Source organism: Berghia stephanieae, chromosome 11, assembly GCF_034508935.2.
Source record: "Berghia stephanieae isolate SIO BIC M18660-M18661 chromosome 11, UCSD_Bste_1.3, whole genome shotgun sequence".
NCBI lineage: Eukaryota > Metazoa > Mollusca > Gastropoda > Nudibranchia > Aeolidiidae > Berghia > Berghia stephanieae.
In genome coordinates this window covers 41,987,264-41,992,316 of record NC_088370.1, presented here as the reverse complement: position 1 = coordinate 41,992,316, position 5,053 = coordinate 41,987,264, and positions in this window count along the sequence as shown.

The following is a 5,053-nucleotide window of genomic DNA, read 5'->3' as shown; positions in this document are numbered from 1 at the left end:
GGTGTAAAATGAATACCTGGTCGTTAACATCGTTGTCCCTGTTGAACAATTGTAATATCGCCTAACAGGCGTCATGTCCCGTCCTACATGTTAAATGTTGCTGTTGACCAGGCACCCCTTGTAAAGCACTTTGAGCACCTTTAGTGGATATTGCACTATATAAAGCTCAAATTTTAAAGAGATCATTTTAGATTATGTCAAAAAGGCAAAACTCGTGCGATTACTAAAAAACCGTTAAAAACAGACGTTTGCCCTTTTGAGTGTTATATTTCTAAGACTCACGAGGAGAGATTTTGCCGTTAACAAGGTTATTTATGCAAATTTCTTCTATTTATTATAAGCACAATCACTGATAAATACGTGAATACACCGCCTTGTGATTTGTTAGCGGTCAAAAAAACAAATAAATCCTATTTGTTGAACTATACAATACAACTCACGATTTGTTTTCGTTTGGTGGTAATTGACCTTTTATTTTAACGTATTTTTTAAAGTCAGTGACAGACTGTCAATTTAGAAAGGTTATATAATATGGCACTGCTCCACACAATTGGATTCAGTAGTCTGATGTCACGCAGCCCGGCAACGGCGGCCATCTTGGTTCTAAACAAAGAAAATCATTACTTTTTATTCTTCAAGCTGGCTAGAACTTTTCATATGTCTTGTGACCAGAATGTGTAAAAGTCAAAACATGATCAAATTTATGTTTTTTCCCCCCTGGATACGCTTTTATGCTTGCCGGAGAAATATTTCATACCGGCGTCCGCCATTGTTCCGATAGTTTAGAGCCAGTGTTGCTAAGTTACTATGCGTCATTAGGAAGGAAATGACGTTACGACTATTGAATCCTATTGCATTACAGTAGAAGGCCACGAGTACCAACAAGAAAGTGAAAAGATTGTGTGTTTTTTTTTTGTTGTAAATAGTGTTCGAAGAAACAAATCATCATCATCATCATAGCTTGTCGCTCCAACACCGAAACCACTCCACAGCATCTAATCTGTGACGCAGACTCTTAGGTCATGGTCAATGCAGCTGGGACCGTCCTCGCATTCTCTAAGGATGTGCTCCATTGTCTGCTCTGGGCATCCACATGTACACAAGCTAGTCTCAGCCAACCCCCACTTTTTCATGATTCCAGCTGTTCTCCCAATTTTTGCCCGTACTCTGTGCAGAGTTACCCATTCTGTTCATTCCTGGGGAGCTCAGTCCTGTTGGACAGTTCTTCTCTCGGATCTTCAACGGTTTCATTTGCATGATTGTCACACTCCTTTCATATGGAAAGTCTGTATACACTTAAATAAAACAAATGAATTATTGATTACAACCTATTGTTCACTCTCTTTTGGTGATGATCGCCTTGCATTGAGTGGCTATGTCTTCTAGTCGTATGACACTCGCTTTCTTCACGCAACATCCAAGGTACTTGTCCCTCTCTGAGCCGCGGATAGTTGAGTCTTTAGAATAGGCACTTTACTCACATTCTCTCAACGTACTCAGGTGTAAAATGAGATCATCTCGTAATCATCCCCTCCCCCCCCCCCCAATTCCCGCTCCCCCCAAAAACACTTTGGTCCTTCTAAAACAACATAAAAAGAACTAAATTAAATAAATTTTCAGAAAAATATCGTCTGGCAAGAAATAAAACGCTTTTAAAAGTGTTGTCTTGTTTGAATGTTTTTTTTTTTTTTTTACATTGCCAGTCAGCAAGATAAATGGAAAAATTTACACTCACCGTGTAATGTCAGATGACCAATTCCCCCCCCCCCCCCCACCCTCAAACAAATGGTTTTACTTAAACCGCCCTCTACCCCTTCCCCCCCCCCCCCCCCCCCCCCCCCCCCACTCCACTCTTTCCATCCAAACAATAAATAACGTCCGGTAACTCTGCCACACATCCGTGTTATTTGTTAAGATAATAAGATACTTCCCCCTTATTGCCAATCAAGGTCTTGTCCGGAGCGGCGAGAACGAGCGGGCGGGTGGGTAGAGATCAGTTGTTGAGTCGTCAATGAACAAGTCCTAGCTGCTCACGTCGTCGTTAGGGAAACGGTCCCTCTTCTGTGATAGATTGAAAAAAGAAGGGGCTGCCAACTTAGGTGTTTTTGAATTCTAAAATAAATACTTTTATTGAAGGCCGCTGTCACAGTAAAGATTGTTCACAATTATCTTATTAAATTTTTATTTTAGTAAGAACTGAATTCATCTCACTCCAGTTATATTTCGGTAGGCTTAGAAAAATGTTACCTTCCAATATAAGATCATCTTTCCTTTTATAGCCTTCCCTCGAATTAATTTCTAATTAGTGAATACTTTTCGTTCTACATTCTGTCACGTAGCCACTTATTATAAAAGCTGATAGGTCTAACATTCTACACTCACTTCTCTCTACAATCTCTAACGGACGGCCAGCCGCTCCATTCCTCATACATTAATATATTTGAAGATTTTTATCTTTTAGTACTTTGTGGATATTTTTATCTCCACCATCAAGACGCCGGAGCTTTTACCTTTGATAGTGCAGTCTTCGACACATCAATGATCAAACCTGAGCCCACTGTCGGAGGAATATAGAGTTCACCCCTTCCCAACTGCCTGGAAGTGGAACCTTACAAACCTGAGCCCGTTGGAGGAATATAGAATCCATCCCTTTCAACTGCCTGGAAACGTAACCTTACAAACCTGATATTATATCATCATAAGTTACGTAATATATTCACGTTTCTATTTGTAACTGCCACAATCACTATTCATATCATTGAATTAAATTTCATCTTTCTTTTTATTTCATCTTTAAAAAATCATTAATTGTTTTCCATTTAAAGTAACTAGTAAATTCTGAGGCCTTATTCTACATATCTTTATGTATAGTCGAGTAGCTCTTTACTCACTTGAGACCATGACAGCCGCCATCTCAAAAGTACTCCGTCGAGTGACTTAGAAGATAAAGATTATTATGTCCTCGAATGAGACAACGCTGTCTCTGGCCAGGTACTCATTTTACACATGAGTCCGGTTGATTTAAGAGCGCCGTAGCTTGTTTCTCAACAAGCTCAAAGCGCTTAACAGTAACGAGACAACTTTCACTCAAACATACAACCACTCAACGTGCAGTATGAAACAAAGCAATATAACTACAGAGTTACATATTTAAAAAGAAACGTTTTAAGATGTTTTTAAAAGAATTCTTCATCGTGACTATCTCTGATGTATCTTGGAAGGGAGTTCCAGATAAGGGGTGCCGAATATTCAAACGAATGCTCGCCAATTTTGCGAGTCATTTTTTGGCTTCACCAGTATGCGATTATCAGACTTTGATCACAAATCTCTGGATAGGACGTAAAATTTTAGCATGTCATTTATTGAGCTTTTATGTAGCGCAATATCCACTAAACGTGTTCAAAGCGCTTTACAAGGGGTCCCTGGCCAACAGCAACACGTAACATGTAGGACGTGACATGACGCCTGAAAGGTAATATTTTTTTTTTCGTCAGAGACAATGCTGTAAACGGCGAGGTACTCATTTTACACCTTAATACGGTGAGAGAATGTGAGTGTTCCAAGGAATCAACTATGCGCCGAGCGAGTCTCGAACCCAGGATCTTCCGAGCGAGTGTCATACCACAAGACCACCAAGCCACATGTGTCCAGGACAATCGGAGTGCAGTGATTTAAAAAGAATATTACAGATCATAATATTCTATACGTTTCTCCACGGGACGCCTGTGGAGTTCATTTAGAAAACCCAGTACAGATTGATTTATCCTAAATCTATAAATAAACATGGGAGCAACGTCATGGGCTACCTGAAGGGATTTTATTTTGTATTTATTTCTTGGAGACAGGAAAGAATTGCAATATTCTAGCTTTGACAGGATTAGAGGCTGAAATGCCTCTTGTAATGAGATGTCTAGCACTCCGTATTCTTCCCATTTCCATGTACATTAACCTTACGATATATGATATAGTTGGCTGGTAAAACGCAAATCTGAATCAAATGATACACCCAAATTGCCCTATTTAATTAAAAGCCCAGTTATTATTTAATTGTTATAAATGTTCACGAAATGATTATGATTATAAGGTTTAGAAATTTTCTTGTAAATTGTAAATTGAGCTTTATATAGCGCAATATCCACTAAATGTGCTCAAAGCGCTTTACAAGGGGTCCCTGGTCAACAGCAACATTTAACATGTAGGATGAAACATAACGCCTGTAAGGCGATATTACAATATTTCGGACAAAGACAGCGCTGTTAACGGTCAGGTACTAATTTTACACCTGAGTACGGTGAGAAAAAGTGAGTAAAGAACCTTTTCTAAGGACTCAACTCTGCGCCAAGCTATTTAAAAGCCCATTGTTATCAATGTTCACAAAATGATTATGATTAAAAGTTTTAGCAATCTTCGTTATAAGTTAAGACGATATTGATTGTTTATAGTAAAATACTTGTTGTGGCTTGTAGTTATGGCTATGTGGTCTTGTGGTATGACACTCGCTTTCGGATCGGAAGGTCCTGGGTTCGAGCCTCGCTCGGCGCATAGTTGAGTCCTTGGAAAAGGCTCTTTACTCACATTCTCTCACCGTACTCAGGTGTAAAAGTAAAATTAGTACCCTGCCGTTAACAGCGTTGTCTCTGCTGGAAAAAAATGTAATATCGCGTAACAGGCGTCATGTCTCGTCCTACAGGTTAAGTGTTGCTGTTGGTCAGGGACCACCTGTAAAGCGCTTTGAACACTTTTAGTGGATATTGCGCAATGAAAAAGGTCAACTTAATAAATAAAGATGAGATTTTAGAGTGAGTTGCTTTTAAAAGAAGGAAATTCTGCTGTATTTTAACGATCGTTGCATTTATAAGTAATCTTAAAGTAATAATTTGTGAACCTAGGGTTTTATATCTGTTATATTATACTCGATGTGCGCCTATTTTCAGGTCTGGTAACCCAATTGATTAACGGCTCATTGTTGTAATGGGAATCTCAAATCATGACGCAAAATATTTTCCATTACACTAGGCCCATAATCACGCTCGGATGTCAGGCCTGCATATGT